Raw genomic sequence first — 21,856 nt, 5'->3', positions numbered from 1 at the left:
CTCTGATCGAGAAACCATGGTGCGTGTTGGACGTATCGGTGATTAAAGCTTGCCGCAACAGTACTTGTAATTCGAGAAAAGTACCGGTATATTTAATTAATGAGCTTTTCAGATACTAGTTAACCAAATATTTGAGTCCATTCAAAGTTAAGAACTTTAAATATTTGAACGTTGAAATGTAGAAAACGAAATTAACAAGGACGTCAGATTTTGGTAAAAGAGTCCAGCAGAATATTGACGAGCACATATTTGAAAGTAAAAATATGAATTTGAAGATGATCATTTCACGTAGAGACTGTTATTATATAACTTAAATAAATATCAAAATTAAAATTAAAATGTTATTGTTAGCCTACACGATACAGACATATTTGTGTAGTTGTCCACAAAATAATATATTTTTTAAACTGAGTGTTATAATTGCCTTATCGTATCACAATATCATCTGTAAAAAAAATGCACACACAATAATATGCTCTGAGCATACAATTTTGTGGAAAAATAAAAAACTTAAGTGTTTAATAGTTTTTATGTTTTAACTATTATGATTTTTGTCATTGATATTTTTTAAAAGTAATCACAAGATATGTTCTCAAAAAGTTTGGAAATATATTATTTTAATATCATGACTTAAACAGTTATTACAAAACAAGATTTTTAAAAAAGTTCTTCTTAATTTTTTTGTGTGATTATAGTTTTTAAAGTTTTTATTTTTTCAATCATGTCATATAATATTTTAAATTTCATATTGCAGAATATAATATATTATTTTTAATTAGTAAAAACTATTTACATTTTAGGTGAACAACATTGTAGTATTGAAACAGCATTTTGCAAGGTACTTTTTTGCCACTCCACTTTGTACATTACAGATTTAAATACTAATAACACATAAGTTACAGCTAATTAAGTAGGTACTCGTTTGGAAATTCGGTTTTAAATTTACAGAAAAAGATTCTGCTTAGGAACATGAAATCCAAAAGCCGTATTCTGTATAGTCATTTTGCAATGTAAAAAAGTATAATGTTTTTAGATTGTGTACAAATAATATTTCCATAAACGTTAATAGTTGTATACATGAACCTGTTGAAACATCTATTGAAACATCTATACAGTGCAAGCTTGTACAAATGTAGACTCATGATAGTACAGGCCGAGACACCGACTTATGGTAATATTCTCACAAGCCTTTTTTTTTTTTTTTTATCACGGTGGACTTCAACAACGGTACAATACTATAATATTGTTTTATGTTTTTGAATTCACACGTGCGAGATGAGGTGCAATCGCGTACCCGCTTTCACGGATATTATTATGTTAAACGGACGTTCAGAAATACGATATGGGTTAAGTGTTTTCGCACTGTCGTTATTATGTTTCTTAGCTGCGAGTGTCTTTGACCGATATGCTTGACGTGCATTTCAATGGGCCCCAGCAAAATCACTACGAGATTAAGACGCAATAGGAAAATCAAACATTTAAAATGTTTTCCATAGTGTTCAATAATAATAAATAGGTACATAATAGTTACCTGGGCACCTAGCTAACCTGCATTCTGCGATCGGCGTCAGGTTTTTACCTGATGGAATTTAAGACATTTTGTATAGTTTGTATAATATTATGCAGGTACATACTCTGTTTTTTAGTAATTTTTAATTGCTTGTTAAGTTTTGGATAAGTGCGTGTAGTGAAATCGTTAAATATACGGTGGGAAAAATCTGATATTTTCTGTTGGTACTATTACTTAATGCGCACGTATATGCGACAAAATTGATTTGAATATCTAGTTATTTTGATATGCATGAAACATTAATACCAGGCGACCCAATATTAAGTGTCACTAAACTCATTATTTTAAAAAGTTTAAACTTTTCTGAAAATTTATTTTTTATATCATTATAATTTATTAAGTTTTTATTTTATTTTCCTAATCAATTATTTGGAGTATTTTAATCTATAAAAATCAATTTCTATCAAGAAGTTCATTAGTCATAGGTATAACTGTATAACATTTAAAGTTTATATTAACTTAGTAGAGGTACATACATTTAAGTGTATACACTTAACATTACAAAAAGTTTCAAGTTTCAGTTTTTATTTTAGTATGTTGTTTTGAAATTACATCATATTATGTAAAAAAAAAATGGAAACATTTCAAAATAATGAGTGTTGACCCTTAAATGCATCTAGTCATGTAGGTATTAGTTGCAATTTTATAAACTATTTATTTAATTTTTTTAAGAAGTATCTACCTAAATTCCTAATCAAAAATTGTTTTATACCTACCACCTACATTATATTATGTAAAGTTTGAATCAAATTTATGTGTTGTGTTTGGATATTTATTTGAATCGCAAATTGTAATTTTAGCCGTTTTAAGTGGGTACCTATAATATGTACCTATGTGACTCGAAAATGTAATACAAGGTATACTCGTATACTCACATATACTTTATTACTGTAAATTAAAAAGATCTTTGCTCGTAAACCCTCAGTATAGAAGTGATTACATCAAATATAAAAACATATCAAATTTCTAGTAAAATAAAATATACCAGTATTCTGTGTCATGTGCTGGAAATTGCACTCCCCTTGATCTGTTTCTGTCCTGTTATTTTTTTGCTTTTATAATGAAAATATATATATTTAGTGCATTACGATTAAACGATTTCATGACATTATAGGTATGTGTCTATCGTCAATGTTGTAACGGGATAAACCGTCACTGTATTAAAGTGGTCCTTTTCAGGACCACCAAACACAACAGTATGGCAACATAATGCGACACAAGTAATAGACGCGACATATTAGAATAAGTAGTTTACCAACAGGAAAATTTCACGGAAATAACAAACAAGAACCACATTAACAAAGCGAACACCAACGGGTCGAGGTGTGGTTATTGCTTATCAAAGCAACCATCCTCGACCAATCACAGGACAACAAAGGGAAACAAATAGTATATATACCGGGACAGTTCACCGGTCAAATCATCATCTATCGTGTATCATCACATCATCATCATCACACATCAGCACTTCACGTTCAGTTCACATCCGAGCAAGACGTCCTCTGCCAACTACTCTACAGCCAGCCGTTTTCAACGCTTCAACAGGGCAACAGCGCCCACGGTTCACACCACGAACCTTCAACCACAAAACAGCCGTTCTTACTGCTTCAACAGGGCTCCAGCGCCCACGGTTCACACCACGAACCTTCAACTCAAAACAGCCGTTTTCACCGCTACTCCGACAGGGCACCAGCGCCCAAGGTAAGCCGTCGTGAAAGCGACGGGTATCCACCTCCCACCGTTTATCTGTCGAGGGGCCGCGCCCTCTCATTGCCGCAGAATCCCATCCCTGACCAAACCAAACCCCCCTAAAACCGCCCGTCACACCACCAGAAAATCGCTCTTTTCAGAGCTACAGTGTTAAAACCCTGAGTTTGTTACGGTCTTGCCATGGGCAAGACAGCTAACAAGCGGAAGGGCCCCGCGCAAACACCCGGGAGTTCCAAGAAGGGACGTCCACGTGCCTCGCCATCCCCACCGTCCACCTTCCTAAAAGGTCCACAGAGGGATTCCCCACCCTCTCCAACTCCGTCGACCGACTCATCAATATCAATGTCGTCGAACTGCTCCACTTCCGACACCGAGTCAAACAAATCCGCCCAACACTCTGCCCCGACTATGAAACCTCCACCAGCCAAAACATCCGAACAACAAACCCCGACATCAGCCAAACCCAAGCAAATCAGGCCACCCCCCTTAATCTTAAACTCTGCGTCCTGGCGAAAAATCGCACCAACCATTTACAAACTTCCGAACTTCACTCCATCGGCAATTACAGCCAAAACCACATCCAATGGACAAATAACCGTCCAAACTACCGACCCCACCCACTTCCGACAAATTCAGAAAGTCCTAGTTGACAGCAAAACTGAATTCCATACCTTCAGCCTCCCTGAAGATCGTTCCCTTAAGGTCGTTCTAAAGGGCATACCGATCGACATCACCACTGACGATCTAAAATCCGAACTAGAAACCCTAAACTTCCAAACAAAATACATCCGCCGTTTCGGTACTCCCGAAAAACCGATGCCCATGTGCCTCGTACACATTGCGGCAACCCCGAACGCCAAGGATATCTTCCTTCTCAACTCCCTATTTTATCTAACGATTTCGGTAGAAGCCCTTAAACCTTCCGGCCCGGCACAATGTTTTTCGTGCCAACGTTTTGGACACGGTTCCCGTAACTGTGGCCACCCACCCAGATGCGTCAAGTGCGCAGGAAATCACTTGACATCTGAATGCCAAAAAACTCCCGACCAAACCCCGACATGCTGCAATTGCGGCGGGCCTCATACGGCTAATTTCCGCGGATGCCCACATCTCTTGACGATAAAACCCAAAATCGCACCACCAACAACCAAACCCCAAACCCTGCCACCGACAACTCAATCTTTTACACCACCCCTGCCCCCACCAACAACTACAATAAAACCCCAAACCCGCTCGTACGCTGCAGCCACCACCGGCCAAGCGCCCCCACCACCACCACCACCAAAACCGACCAGTCCCGAAGCCCCACAAATTAACCTGTCCCTCATTTTAAACCTCCTGACCAACCTCTTAACAGCCATAGTTAACAACCAGGACCCCAAAACCCTGATACAAACAGCGATACAATCATTCTTAACCATACTATCCCCCCAAAATGGATAACTTAAAAATTCTATTTTGGAACTCAAACGGCATTAACCACAAACTTGACGAACTGCGCTCTTTAGCACTAAAACTGAAAACCGACATAATCCTACTTAACGAAACCCACCTAAAACCCTCGGCCAGACTTCACATTCCTAACTTTTTTACGTACAGGAACGACCTGCCGCCCGTGCGGGGCTCGCCCGCCCACGGAGGCACGGCCGTTCTCGTCAACCGACGTATCGTTCACCAACCAGTTACCCTAAACACAACCATCCAAACCTCTTCCATCCTCGTACAACTCAACGGCCACGAAGTACTTATTTCAGCCGTATACAAACCACCCGGAACCCTACTAACGACAAACGACCTCGACCTTTTGACAAAGAGTGCCGAATGGCAAATTTCGGCAGGCGACTTCAACGCCAAACATCCGCTGTGGTATAGCCACACGACTAACGCTGCCGGCCGTGTCCTCTTTGACCACGCACAACAATCGGACTACTCTGTAACTGCTCCCTCTTCTCCCACACATTTCCCGACATGCACACGATACAGACCTGACATACTCGACATCGCCCTCGTACGACTACCCTATCAAACCCAAATCACTAACCTCAACGAACTATCTTCCGACCACAACCCCATTCTTCTAGATACACTCTGCACTCCGATCTCTTCTTCTCCACCGGTTACGAATCGGTTTATTAACTGGAAAAAATACACGACAACTCTCGCGAACTTACCGAACTCAACCACTCAACCGACCAACGACCGTGAGTCTATCGACCTGGCAATCGAAAACCTCACAAAACATATCCAACAAGCGGTTGAATCCAGCGTATACGTACCGACACGCAAACACCCGTCCACTGTAGTACCAGACTACATTAAACTGGAAATACAAGACAAAAACCGTATACGCCGCGAATGGCAAATAAACCGCGACCCGACAGTTAAACGACAACTAAACGCCAAAATATCTCTCATACGTACCTTACTCGCAACGCACAACACTGACCAATGGGACATCTTTCTTAACTCACTAGACCACCAAGACGGTTCAATATACAAACTCAACAAATGTCTCTTACACAAACGTCCAGCATCTCACCCACTAACCGGCCCCGACGGCCTAGTTTTTCCGGCCAACGAACGAGCAGAGCTGATAGCCGACTCGCTCGAACGTCAATTTCAAACAAACCCCGGCCCCGACTTACCAGACGTAACCGCTCACTCCCAGTACCTACAAGGCCTTGACATCACCCGATCTAACCTCTTTACCACTCCCGGCCAGATACAAGACATAATTCGCAACCTTCGCAAAAAGAAAGCCCCAGGTGACGACCTCATCACCAACACGGCTCTTAAATTCCTACCGAACAACGTTATACTGTCCCTTACTCGGATCATCAACAGCGCCTTCAGAATCTGCTACTTTCCCCTTGCCTGGAAAAAAGCAGTCATCATCTCCATTCCCAAACCTGGCAAAGACCATAAACAACCCGAAAACTATAGACCAATCGCCCTCCTCTCCTCCCTGTCCAAAATTTACGAACGACTCATCCTCACCCACCTACAAGACAAACTCAAAAACAAAATGCGTCCCGAACAGTTCGCCTTCAGACCCGAACACTCGACCACACTACAACTGACCAAACTCACCCACCAACTGAGCGAAAACTTTAACAACGACTTAAACACTGCTTCCGTCTTCCTCGACGTGGAGAAAGCCTTCGACCGCGTCTGGCACGAAGGCCTACTCTACAAACTCTCCAAACTCAACATCTCGTTAGAAATCGTAAAAATCATCCAATCCTTTCTCACCGACCGTACTTTTACCACTAAAATCGAACACTCCTTCTCTACTACCAGACACGTACTCGCAGGAGTCCCTCAGGGCTCCTGTCTCTCACCGACGCTATACTTGACGTACATTAACGACATTCCAACGACTCCTAAAGTCAACCTCTCACTCTTCGCTGACGACACGATGTTCTTTACTAGTAACAAAAACCCCAAACGTGCAACCATACAACTACAACACCAACTCAACCTCGCGTCCAACTGGTTCCACAGGTGGCGAATCAAAATAAACCCGACCAAAACAGTAGGCGTCCTCTTCGGGCGTTCTAATACAACCCACATTCCACCTCTAACCATCGATAACCAACCCGTTAACTGGTCAAAACAGGCCAAATACTTAGGCGTCACGATTGGACGTAAACTTACATTCAACCAACACATTCAAGACGTAACCAAAAAAGCTACCCGCGTCCGTGGTATGCTTTACCCCTTACTTAACCGTACCAGTCCCGTTCCGCTGAAAACAAAACTTAACATACTTAAACTCTACGTGACCCCTATACTTACATATGCTGGCTCTTCCTGGGCACCCTTTATCGGCCCCTCCCATTGGAGACGTATTGAATCCGTCCAAAACATCGGCATACGCACGATAACCGGTATGCCCACTATCGTTAGAAACTCGGCCCTTTTAAAATCAGCCAACTTCAAATCTATTCAAAATTCCATTTGCTCTCAATCAAAAACAATGTTCTACAAAAACTCTTTTTCCGAATACGATCATATCCGCCTCTTAGGTAAAACCCACTCCCCTCCAACCACCAAACGTTTACTCAAACCATACCCATTAATTTGGACTGACTAACATAACTGAACCTACCAATCAACCCCAAAATCCATCCACTAGTAGAGGCACAAGCCTGGAATAGTAAACGGCATAGCCACCCCTCCCAAAGCAAAGCAGGTCAAATCATCCACCACACCAGTCTTCAACATATCTTCTACAAGTCAACAAGCACTATAGAAGACCCGAAGACCTGAAGACCCGAAGACTATCAACGCAGCAGCAACACCGACCTGAACGACACCGGCGAAGCTGATCCGACCTAACCAGTCCACGACGACGCACCCTGAACGCACCGATCTAACGTGATCGCCCGATACCGCCGAGACTCAACAGTACCCGGCATACCTGGCTAATAAGCGCCACTTCACGGACCGACGACGCCAAGCCTACCGTGTACATCCAGCGATCGACGACAACGGATAGCCGCCACACCGGGACCTGATTGACCCACCGACGGCAGCGTATAATATAATTATACTCCGGCGATCCATTACTGACAGTCCACCCGTTCAATCGAGTCCAGTCACACCGTTGGACGAATACCAAGACACGCCGGGAACCGACTTCGCGACGTAACTTGGCCAATCGACTATTCAGCAAGCCGACAAGTAGTACCACGTTTCCCCCTACGGCGAGCTATTTCGAGTTTCGCCGCGAGGAAGAACCGAACCCACACGACTTGCTCGAGTCCGTGCACGGACGGTTTCTACTCTCCCCTATTATTGTATTACTTCTACGAAACGTATAGGCAAGTCCCGACTATTGTTTTGCTCGCGCCTCTTCAGGCCCGAACCCGCCCGCCGCGGCCGCTTCCTTAAGCCTGCCGCGCGGCCCGGGATAACTTGCCCCGATCATTATAAACATTACTTATTGGTTATATAATAAACGAATCATAACAATACACAACGCATTGGTATTTACGACACGGGACGTCACGAACAGACGCTCCGTATCAACTGGCGCCCAACCCGTGGCTCAGGAACTACATCGACCACAAATCAACACAATATACAAGTACGACGTTTACTAGTCGGTACGGCGAAATAGTATACCCGCCAACAAACCGATAGGAACGTCTATTAGTCGGTACAGTAATACCGCAATCGATTTGTTGGAGGTTTGAATAACCAACCCGTGCCTCGGAACCTACATCGACCACGAAATCAACACAATATACAAGTTCGACGTTTACTAGTCGGTACGGCGAAATAGTGTACCCAACCACTCAAAAATAATAACGACACTACTGAAGCAAAATGACTAGAAACTCAAATCGTCAACGAAATAACCCGATAATGGAATCCAATGAAGAAAAAATCACTCGGCTAGAAACGACAATACGAACAATGACAGACGATATAGCTACGATGAAAGAAAACTTCAACACACGTATCGAAGCACTTCATCAACTAATAAATGACTACGACACAAAAACAGTAGTAAACGTTGAAAAATTGAACAAAGATTTGAGCAACATAGCAAACAAACAAACACAAATGGACACCACGGTGACAACCAGATCAAACACAGTAGAGTTGACCATGCCAACGTTCGCAGGGAACGAGCAAACCGACCACCCGAAAAGATTCTTGAGAAACTTAAACACATACTTAATACATAAAAAAATTGCTGAAGACGACAAAATGATCGTGATCGAAAACTGCCTAAAAGGAAAGGCAGCAAAGTGGTTCACAATGGTAAAAGACGCAACCTGCAACATCGAAAACTTCAAAGACCTTTTCTTAAAAAACTTCTTCTCTGAAAACAAACAGTGGAGCATTTTTATAAAATGCACGGAAGCCGGAAAAGCAACAACAAAAGGCAACTACCAAGAACATTTTCACAAATGGATGGATGAATTAAAATACCTTGACTCACCAAAAATCGCAGAAGAACAAGCAATAAATCTAGTCATTAAACATTTCCCAATAGCAATACAAGCATACATACAAAACACAGAAAAAACGTTTTTAAAAATTTGGGAGAAATTGGGAGAAATTGACGAAAAAGATCAACAAGTCGATCCAAACCCAAAATAAAAAATAAAAAAAAAAAAAAAAAAAAAAAAAAAAAAAAGTATATAAACCCGTAGAATCACCCCAGCCAAGTACGAGAAACCAAAAAACACTATTCGACAATCAAAACGAGACATCCCTCACGCAACAGATTTCGCCGCTCCCTACACAAAGCATCGATATGACGACGCACTTTCGGATTAGAATTAGCTACCAACTCGCTCACACAGCCACTTGGTCACTAATCCGAGGGGGGAGTTGTAACGGGATAAACCGTCACTGTATTAAAGTGGTCCTTTTCAGGACCACCAAACACAACAGTATGGCAACATAATGCGACACAAGTAATAGACGCGACATATTAGAATAAGTAGTTTACCAACAGGAAAATTTCACGGAAATAACAAACAAGAACCACATTAACAAAGCGAACACCAACGGGTCGAGGTGTGGTTATTGCTTATCAAAGCAACCATCCTCGACCAATCACAGGACAACAAAGGGAAACAAATAGTATATATACCGGGACAGTTCACCGGTCAAATCATCCACCACACCAGTCTTCAACATATCTTCTACAAGTCAACAAGCACTATAGAAGACCCGAAGACCTGAAGACCCGAAGACTATCAACGCAGCAGCAACACCGACCTGAACGACACCGGCGAAGCTGATCCGACCTAACCAGTCCACGACGACGCACCCTGAACGCACCGATCTAACGTGATCGCCCGATACCGCCGAGACTCAACAGTACCCGGCATACCTGGCTAATAAGCGCCACTTCACGGACCGACGACGCCAAGCCTACCGTGTACATCCAGCGATCGACGACAACGGATAGCCGCCACACCGGGACCTGATTGACCCACCGACGGCAGCGTATAATATAATTATACTCCGGCGATCCATTACTGACAGTCCACCCGTTCAATCGAGTCCAGTCACACCGTTGGACGAATACCAAGACACGCCGGGAACCGACTTCGCGACGTAACTTGGCCAATCGACTATTCAGCAAGCCGACAAGTAGTACCACGTTTCCCCCTACGGCGAGCTATTTCGAGTTTCGCCGCGAGGAAGAACCGAACCCACACGACTTGCTCGAGTCCGTGCACGGACGGTTTCTACTCTCCCCTATTATTGTATTACTTCTACGAAACGTATAGGCAAGTCCCGACTATTGTTTTGCTCGCGCCTCTTCAGGCCCGAACCCGCCCGCCGCGGCCGCTTCCTTAAGCCTGCCGCGCGGCCCGGGATAACTTGCCCCGATCATTATAAACATTACTTATTGGTTATATAATAAACGAATCATAACAATACACAACGCATTGGTATTTACGACACGGGACGTCACGAACAGACGCTCCGTATCAATGTACTGAGTACCTCATTAAGCACGCCCATCTTCCTCTATTAGTGAAATTATTAAAATTCTAGTTTTTGAAACTAATACGCATGTAGGTACCATATTTTAAATTATCTAATTAGTTTTATATGCCATTTAAGGAATAAACTGTGCCGATATAAACTTTTTTTTATATGGGAACCACTCTTTTTTATTATAACATTTTTATAGGAAATGATTTTTTGGAAATTTTTTTTCCAACCAAATCGGTAAAATCAGTCGTCTTCCTGTAGGGTTTTAATAAGAAAAAAAAAATAAATTAATATATATGATATTGTTAGTTAAGTATAACATGAGGGAAAATGCTTGGGGAAGCACTCTGTATATATACTTCCTAGTAAATAATATATATATATATAGATGACCTACGCCGGAACAACTTGCTCAGAGAACTATACACTCTGCGACTCTTTGTGGAAACTTTGCGTTTAAACTTCGTAACGTGGCCTGGGATTGAACGACGACCGCGGTTATGGGTTGGAGGAGGCTGATTATTAAAGACTTTGTAAACCTTTGAAGATCTAAAAAATCTTCGCTTATATATTTTGTGTAATGTATAGTTGTATACCAGCTACCTACTTATATACACTCGATTCACAAGTACGTAGGCAGTGATGGGATGAGTTGGGGGGCTCTTAAACCGCTAAACCGTCTCGTCCGGTATACACGACTGCAGCAGCTGCTACCTACAGCATAAATATTATAAATGTATAAAAGAACGAAGGAAAACTATTTGAAACGTCAAAGACTGTTTTCGTTACCGACATACTATATTATATAGGTATATACGTGCGCCGTGTGATAATGTATTTAAAATCACTCTGCCGTTCATCGGCCTTTGCGAGAACAAACTATATCGTTTGAATGCTGCGGCGTATTATAGTCCTTTGCAGTCGCGTAGGTATATACCTACGCCTATATTATACTGCGGGCGAAACACGACTCCCCCGCTGCCTTTGAGACGTCGTTTGATGTTACAGTCATAATAAAATATTATATTCATCGCCGTCGTCGTTGTGCTATATCGGAAAAAAGAAAAGAAAACGCGTAGTATAACCTCGAAGTCCGCTTGCGGAAAACGTGCCCGGCAGTTTTCAACTTTCTGTTTCGCGGGTGCGGTCGCGACGTGTAACGGCCGCGAGGCCACGAACGTCGAAGCGGCCACGCTTGTAATAATATTAGATTATAATAATAATAATAAAATATATAAGAAAATTATTTTCCGTACTAATTAACGAGTAGGTACTCGAAAACTGAGTGACTAGTCCGTGCGAAATTCTACGGGGTGGCTTACGCGTGGACTTTCAACCCTTCGATCCCGGCGAAGACGTTTCGATTGCGTCGAACACAAAATTATAAGTCTTGTCACTAAGACCCGGATTTAAATGCCTTAAAAACCATCAAAAATTTATATAAAACACGTGACGAAAAATGCATTTTCAACTCAATAACGTGTCCTTAAAAAATTACCAAATCTATTTTTACAGACGTGCAACCGAAAGGAAAATTTTAGGTTGAACTTTCGGCGTTTTCAACGCTTTATCTATACTAAACTAACAGTAGTACAACAATTAAATACCAAACTTAGGCACGCGAATTAAATAAACAGTTTAGGTACGTATACTGGAAATAAATGTATCGCGATATATCTCCAACTGACCAATTAGTTGTTCATTTTTTTGAGTCCAGGGATTTACACCGCATCCGATTATGTCCAAAGATAAACCAAAATCGTTATCGCTTTTATATTTAGAACGATTCACATTTGATACGAATGAAAAATAAACTTAAAAACTATTAATGTAAGTGTTATAAAAACAATATTTCCTGATATTATAATATTTTGAATTTCCTAATTTACACTAAAATCTCGTATAATGTAATAATATAATATTATGCATTAGGTACAAATTAATAAAGTTACATGAAAATGCTATGAAATGCTCTAAAAATGGTTAAACATTAAAAATTGGGAAATAAATGTATCACCTTTGGTGTAGGCATAATATATAATATATATATTATATGTTATAAACATATAATATTATGTTACATACTTACATGAAACAAATTATGTACTTGCAATGTGATTGTCCTAAAGCACCCAAAATATAATAAACTTTGCATTGAAATCCAGGCCTTACAATTATTACTACGAGTGCATGAGGTGGCGCCTACGTACTGTATTAATTCCGTTTCACCACGCGAGGCCTAGACGGGCCAAATTGCTTATAGACTTGGTCGTAGACAACCATGTCTACCATCGGTGGGAAAAATTGCAGTCCTGTTTGAACATTATAATAATATTATGTTGGCCGAATAAATTGATGTAGGTACACTCATAAATGTATAGTTAATCACTATTGAGGAATAATATAAGTACATTGTACTTTTACATAGTTATACCTATCGCATTTTTTAACTAATCATACGTATTTAAATGTAATCAATGGTTTTACTTTCATTATCTATATTTTAAGTAATTATTAGTATAAAAATTGTATCTATTAAATATTTGTTCAAACAATTGAATGCAATAGTTTGAAAACGTTGGTGCTATATAATATCTACCCATAGAAAATATTACTTTATTGTTATTTTCTACTTTTTAATTCTATAACATAAAAAAAAACCTTTTGTAGTATTTTTTCCCCCTGTTTAACAGCTTTAAAGTTTACATGATTATATGATTTTTTGATTGGTCCAGTAGTTTTTTAGAAGATATATACGACAAATCTTTTTATGTTTTCTTTCTTGTTTTACTTCTTTTCTCCTGTCAGGTATTTTTTTTTACCAGACCATTATGCCAGTCCTTCGATCCCCCCTCATAGAAAAAAATATTTATATGTTATATATTATACAACTACAAATTGATTACAAATTCGGATACTCCATAAGATATATTTTCACAAAGTTTTTCAAAAACTAGGGTATTAAATTTGCAAAATTTCGGACATTTGTGACTTGTATAATAATTTAAACATATTAATAACGACATGTTTTTTTTCCACCTATTTATATAATACTATCTAGATGCCATTAGGTATTAAAAGGTTCCTACATAGGCAGACAAATAAATTGTATTGACATACATTAAAAAGGTTACATTTCAAATTTAAAATTCAAGAAGTGATTTCGTAATGTGTTCGTTTTTTCATGTTATCCATAAATACATATTTTGAATAAAAATGGTAAAAAAATAACATACATATTATTATACATCAATTATTGGTGGTATTGTGCAACATTTTTGTTTTATACTGTAGATATATGTATAGTTGTGTTTTTGGGACAATAAGTCAAATCACGGTGGTTTTAATTACAGCGGTCGAGAAAACTTGTCGGTTTGTGGTTCTGCGCGAGATCAATACGGTTGAAGAAAACAACAATCCACTCATAATTATTCGACTTATATGTGTACCATACAAATCAGAAACGAGCGAAGGTTTATATTATTGCTATACCCACGTCATTATATTACGCGTGGCCGACGCAAATCGAAATCTGGACGTTATGGCACCCGAAACTTTCCACGGTTGAACTAATGCACAATGTGATTCTATAATATTAATTTCCGAGCTTTTTGCCGTTGGCTTTAGTGCAGGGACGGATCCAGGGTGGGGCATAGGCCTGTCGAGACGTCACATGAGTGGCCTACTACTGGATACTATACCATTGATTATAAATATTATAAAGTGTAAATATCTTCTGTATTTATAATCAATGTATATTGTATTTGTGTTTTTAATTGTGTTGGGATAACGTACGTTACCTAACGGTTACTACTTACTTCTAGTATCGATTAGGCATTCGCTAATAGATTAGAAATGCCATCCAATGGGTATTTAATATTTATTATAATTATTATAGAGATAGCTTAACAATTCTATAATATTATTTATATTTTATGGGGGTTTCAATAAGGCTGTGAAAGCTATAATTAGGCATTAGTCATACGGTATACATGTAAAGGATCGGGTGAAAAGTGCAGTGAGCGTATAGTAAACAGTTTAATAATTGTATATTATTATAATTATATATTTTCCACAATAATAGCCAATAAGCTCTACAGGAAGTCTATAAAAAATTGTATAAAGAGGATAAGCAAATAACTAAATGTCTAAATCCATATTACTTTTAGAAACTATATAATTTTTACTTGTCTGGTTATTTTATTCAACGACTGTGTATCTGAATAAATATTGGAAATAGTAACATTATTAAACACCAACCAAATAGTATTTACAATCATTAGTAAACTTAATTTCAAAATTTCTCTCTACACCGATTTCAGGCCATGCAATTTTAACATTTTATATTTACTTATTTTCTTCAGCCTCAGCTTGTCAGCAGAATAGTAATTGGAAAAAAAAAATCCCTGGAAAAAAAATCCAAAATCCTCAAAGCAAATACTTATATATAATTGTACATTATAAGATATACTCATAACTCGCTTTAAAATTAAAATATAATATAAAGCCTATGATATTGCCTAGATAATAATCTTGACTTAACATTTTTAAGAAGTCAATCCACTCCAGTGGCATATATAGAAATAATTTTTGGGTTGGACTAAATAATATGATTGACTATTAAATGATACTTTTTTTTACATTAAAATCTAAACAAATTTGTTACTTATATAGTCGTCGAAATTACCTCCCACTAAATATAAATAATTGCGGTGTTATTACTTTTTTTCGTCTAGATAATTTTATTAGTTATGACTTTTATTATACAATTGATAATTGTAGTATATTACATATTAATACTTTAGTAAAACATTTATTAATGATATAATATTATTTAATTTCAATAAAATATTTGTTAAATTGAGATTCAACTTACTGTACTTTTAGTTTTTATTACCAAAGGATTAGGCCCGTTTATAAACATATAAATAAATAAATATTTATATAGCAATATTACATAATATAATACTATAATATTATCATTCAAATTTTATATATTTTTATTATTATTAATTATTATTTTTGACAGCGGTACCCAACAGTACGGTTAAGTATAGCTTTGGGGATCTTTTTTCCTAGATTCAGTAGAACAACTGAAATGAAAATCTATATTTTAAGTTATAAAACATTTCCAGAAAAATTAGCTATTAAACGATTAGTTTTATAATTAACAAGCTGATCCCGTGCACTTCGTTGCCCGTTAAATTTACCAACTCTATATTATGACTCAAACTTTGTTCAATTCGTTATTTAATATTCGGTGTATGGTGTTCAAAATTTATCTTAACTTTTCTGTTGCCTGGAATAAAAATTCTGATTCGCAGCAGTATATTATCAGGTAGGCAATCTACCTGTAGTAGATCGCGGACCCCGTGCTGAGTTACGTATTGTATGATGCCAATGATCTTCGTGTGCTCACGCGATGTCTCAATCGGTCATTTTCTCTTATTATATTTTGTCTTTCTTCTCTTAAGTTCCTTGAATAGACTTGTTGCTGGCTTGCATGTCTTGTGCGGCGGCCGATGTTCGCACGTCGTTCTCTAGGCATTTTGGACTATGGACAGAGTGTTGAATTTAACTTCAAATGCACGATCCACATAATTTACACTGAGCTTAAATGAAATTAACTGAGCAGAGAATAATGACTATCTGTCAAACACTTTATCACGCACCGTTGCTATTGGTTTGAAGTACATGCTATGTATAATAGATGGCGCTGTATGTGAAAAACGATTTCCCCACTTTTCTGTTGAATTTTTCCTGAATTTTCCAGAATTTTCTTTGCTATAAACCTCACGGAGCCCAAGACCTTTCCAACGAATGCAAAACCGTGGAAATCGGTTCGTGCGTTCTGGAGTTATAGCGTCAGGGAGGAAAACCGGACTTATTTTTATATAATAGATATGTATAAAGTATAAGCTATAAAAGTAGTGAAGTTTTAAGTGCTAACTCGTGGAATCATCGGTTGATAATTGGTTTTTATAAAGTGAAAAATACAAAATGTACTATATAACTATTATAACTAACTATTGATTGCAAGCAAAAATGTTAAGCAGTGTTCCGATTATTATAGTCACAAGGTTAATATATTGATTTGAACCACTAGTATTTTTATGCGATGTGTACCAGACGTTGGGCATTAGACTATTCCACCAATAAATTTGGTTTACCAGTTTAATTTTGTCCATCGTATATCTTGGAACTCAACTCGACATTTCCCTCGGAAATTATGACCAAACTAGTTTTCTAAAAAAAAAAGGGCTAGATCCAACTCGTGTACTTAATATGTCAAGGTTCAAATGTGTGCCATTTATTTTTTAAATGTAAGACCCAACTCGAGATGGAGAATAGAAAAAAATTTCAACTATAAAAAGTGTTTACAGATACAAAAAAAATACATACATACAACATTGTGAAATTGATACATTTATCCTCTGACCAGAATCTATAACAAGTTTTATTTTTATAAATTTAATTTTTAATTATTAACCAAACTACAAGAACATTATCTAGGTATGTAAATTTAATTATAATGTTATACGGACGAAGCATAAACAGGGTCTTCAAACTGTTTGCGATAGAATACAATGATTCATGTTATGACTTATGGATTTTGTTTTTTAAATTATAAATCATAATAGTTCGTAATAATGAACTAACATAATACATTATTATTTGATAGTAATAGATTCCCCAGGTAATAAATTCTAAAGTATTTTTTATTTTATTACGACTTTAAATGATAGTACACCTTGTACTGTCTCAAAGACATAACGATGGCAATAAATTCTAATCAACCATAAACAGCATAGTGCAGTCAGTAACCACATCACTGTATAAAAACAATTATGAGTCGATTATAATATACAGTATACACGAATCAATATGGTCAGACGTTGTTAACCTTTAATTGGTGTTACTATCATTAATTATCAAGAACTGAGAAAAAACGAATGATAACGACGACGCATCTGATATCGTATGCTTATAACTTATATTATCAAAATCATTATAAATGAACAATCGCTATTTTAGTTTGAGGACGCGTGTGGACAAGATACCTGTGTCCGTTACAAGTCATTCAATCGAAGTGACAACCCAAACGGTACACCAGCGAACGCACACAAAAGAAGGATCATACCCGTGCGATGTGTGGGATCAGAGGTCCACCAATAATAACCAATTGACAGTCCACTGGCGGCTACATAGAGGCTAAAAACAATACCAGTGCGACGTGTACGACAAATTGTTCAGTCGAAGCGGCACCCTAATAGTACACTAGCGAACGCGCACAGGAGAGAAACGGTATACATGCGATTTGTGCGACAAGTCATTCAATCAAAGCGGCACCCTGACAGTACACCAGTGAACGCACGCACAGAGAAAAAAAACCGTACCTGTGCGATGTGTCTGATCAAAGGTTCATCAATAAAAACCAATTTACGATCCACCGGCGGATACATAGAGGACGGGTCGTACTAGTGCGATGTATGCAACAAATCGTTCAGCCATAATAACAATTTGTCGAAACACAAGGGGTGCATATTCAAGTTTGGTCTTAAGTATATTATGACCTATAGCGCTGTGTCATCTAGCCAGTTTGATTATCATATTATCAAGTTCGAGTGCTTATAATATTTTGTTTTAGTCGTTCCCCAATAATAAATTGTGATTGGTTTTTCGATATTCATAATTTCGTCACCAAGTCGTCGTTGTATTTAATTTTCCATTTACTTTATGAAATATCCATTATCCACATTGTGTATTGTGCTCTTTAAAATATAAACATGATAAAAATGTTTGAGAGTCCATTATATCGGCGGATGTGATGTGGGTCGTGAAACGATACAATGTTTTTCAAAACCATTTCTAAAATGATAATTTGAAGCACGACATTTAAACAGTGTTCTTCTGAATTGGCCGTATACTATCCCAGGCCACATTAGCCAGCTGAGATAATACTAAAATAAATATTAATATAGTAAGGTACTTATATTAATGTCTCCAATGCATGGTGCTCTTAGAGTTAATCGATCAAGTTACCATGATTTATTTACTAATTACCAAATAAATATATGAAAAGAAAATGTTATTTTTTTTTAAATAATCATAATATTATAACTCTAATAAAATACTTGATGTGGTATCACATCATACAGAGAAAATGAAAATATTTAAGTATTATTATTATTTATAATAGCTGTTGACTATGGAAGGTAACTTGTGACGATAGCTGATAAATGTAATAAAAGCATATAAGACTGCTGGAGGTTATAAAATAAAATAGATGCATTGCAAGCATTGAGTATAAATAGGTACTATAATAATCCAAGGTGGTACAGCCTTGCTATAATCATTAACCAATGATGTAAACATATAATATATTATCTATATGGGTAGTCTATTAAATTACAAGATTCTTATAAGTTCTCATTTAGTTTTCCGAAATTTAATAAATAATTTTTATTATTTATGTATCCGTGTTTGTAAATCATCTCGTCGCGGATAACCGTGACAAATGACTCGAATGTATCAACAGTAAAACGATCGATAACATGTTTTTATGTATGTGAAACAATGAACATACATTTCGATGTGGCGCAAAGTTTTTGTAATCATTTGACGTGCTATATTATGTTTCACGAGATAATGTTAATGTTTTGAACTAATAATGTAGGCATAGTTAATTTATGCGTCGACACATCTCAGTATTTTATAAAATAACTGTTTAACACCACAAACAATACGGCTATCATACGGCAGCAGCTGTAATGTTTATTAATTACTTTGATCGTATTTGATATTTACCTCCACTTATCAGCTAAGTTTATTTGTTAATACTACCGATACAGAAAATAATATTTAAATAATAATATTTCCGATAGCACAGTATTTGTTGCCGGTATTGTCAAGAGAACGGTAAGTTGTAATCGTTCGGTATAACGCAAACAATAACTATAATAATATGTACCTATCGATCATTATAATTTATACCAATTTTCATCGACGAATAATTTGTTTGATGGAGAAAAAACAGCGTGCCTGACAAAATTTTTATTATTTTATCAGCAACAACGTTCAGTGATCACTATGACAGGAAATCTAATTGATTGATATTAGTACGCCTGACACCTGTGGAATCGTAAGTTTCTACATGAGAGTAGCAAGTAAAGAATTACATATCTGCATACGTAAATTCCTACAAATGAGATGAGTAAATTCCTACACGAATATAAAAATGAAATGTGTAAGCTCCAACGCGGTAGAGAAAAAAAAGTTCGTATTTAAGTCCTTACATGGCAGAAAAATATTCTATTGTACATAATATTATATAAAAATATCATAATAGGTACATTTCATGCATTTCATATATTATTATATTTTATTATAATCTTATAAATTATCAAACTGATATCTATTATGGTATTGTTATTTTTTTTAAGACATTATATCATCGGTTTGATAACTTATAATATTATATAAAATATAGATAGTAAATTTTATTTAACAATAATTTAATTATACAATTTCTGAAAATGAAATGTATGAAAATATGTACCCATACCTATTATAATATTTTCATATAATTATAATATAAAACAATACATTTTTCTGCCGTGTAAGAACTTACACATACCTACCGGCTACCACTCTTTCCGCCATGTAGGAACTAACGTACTTTTTTTTTACTGTTTAGGAAATAACATAATATGTATTTTTTTAACCTGGTAAGTCGTGTGTGGGAACTTACATTCGCTCAGACATCTATATATATATATATATCATAAAAAAGATCGTATCGAGGAGGTACGGTCGAACCAGTGAAGCTTGCATGCTTGTCACCAAGTATCGCGAAACAATGACACTGAGATTCATTCCGAGTTATAAGTGGTGAAATTATAAAATATATACTGCAGGCACCCATCACACCAATTTTTCTTACCGAACTGTGTTGTAGTGAGCTACGTCCTTCCATACCTTTTAATTGTTTTCATATATTGTTTTAGTTTTAATTTTAATTGAATTAGGTATATTAGGTAAATATTATAGGAAAATAAAAATGTAGACCTTGGGATTGAATGGTTTTAAACTGTTGGATTAGTAAGTACATTCAACGTAGGTAAAATAATTATACCTTTATGCGTAATTTGAAAATAGTTAATTCAAAATATATTTTGCAGTATTAAACCATTTTTCAGTGTAAATACCCAACCTTTATAAATATACCTAATTAAACCGATTTCACAACCATGAAAATGATCAATATTATTAAATCTACCTTTACCTACATAAATATTAAATATACATATACGACTTATACATAAATAGTAAAAACTAAATATTATATATTTGTTTCTAATCAAAATACATTTTATATTTCAAACATTTAACTAACTAATTTGAAATAATTATTGTTATCTATAGCGTGATACATGAGAATCGAGATACTTCTCGTATGAAGACTGCAGACCCGTAGAACTATATAATATTATGTACTAAGTGCTAAGAATCTACTACGCTAACTTGCTACACATCACTGCTATTGAAACCCTAGGAAATAGGTTTTGACACGATGACTGCGATTGTTAAATTGATTATTTAAATTAATGATGATAATCGACGACCGCGACGTGTAATAACAATATAATGCAATGATTCCGTCTTGGGAACGCACAACTAGACGAAAATTGGCCGTTTAGATTTATTCGGCGATTATGCGTGTGTACTTATATAGGATTTCATGCATATTATTATCGATTAAATGAAGAAATAGATACATTTCGACACAGACAGTTTGTACTATGACTTCGTATCGTATTTGGTTCGATCATAACACATGATCTTCGGGTCATAAAATATTACAGCACTTGGTTCACGTTGCCAAAAATCTGAACTGCTCAAAATGACGATAGGTAACGCTAATCAACGGTTTAAATGCAACCGATTGGTATCACGTTGGGTTCCATCACTTTCCCTCCTCGTATAATTATTCACAGTTAAAATGTAAATAAATCATCATATTTGCTTTTTGTACTATTCCAACACAGATTGTAAATATTCTTTAAAAAAAAAATATTTTATATTCATATTTTCACCAGTATA

The sequence above is a fragment of the Metopolophium dirhodum genome, chromosome 1 (assembly GCF_019925205.1).
Source record: "Metopolophium dirhodum isolate CAU chromosome 1, ASM1992520v1, whole genome shotgun sequence".
Taxonomy (NCBI): Eukaryota; Metazoa; Arthropoda; class Insecta; order Hemiptera; family Aphididae; genus Metopolophium; species Metopolophium dirhodum.
This window is presented reverse-complemented; position numbering follows the sequence as displayed.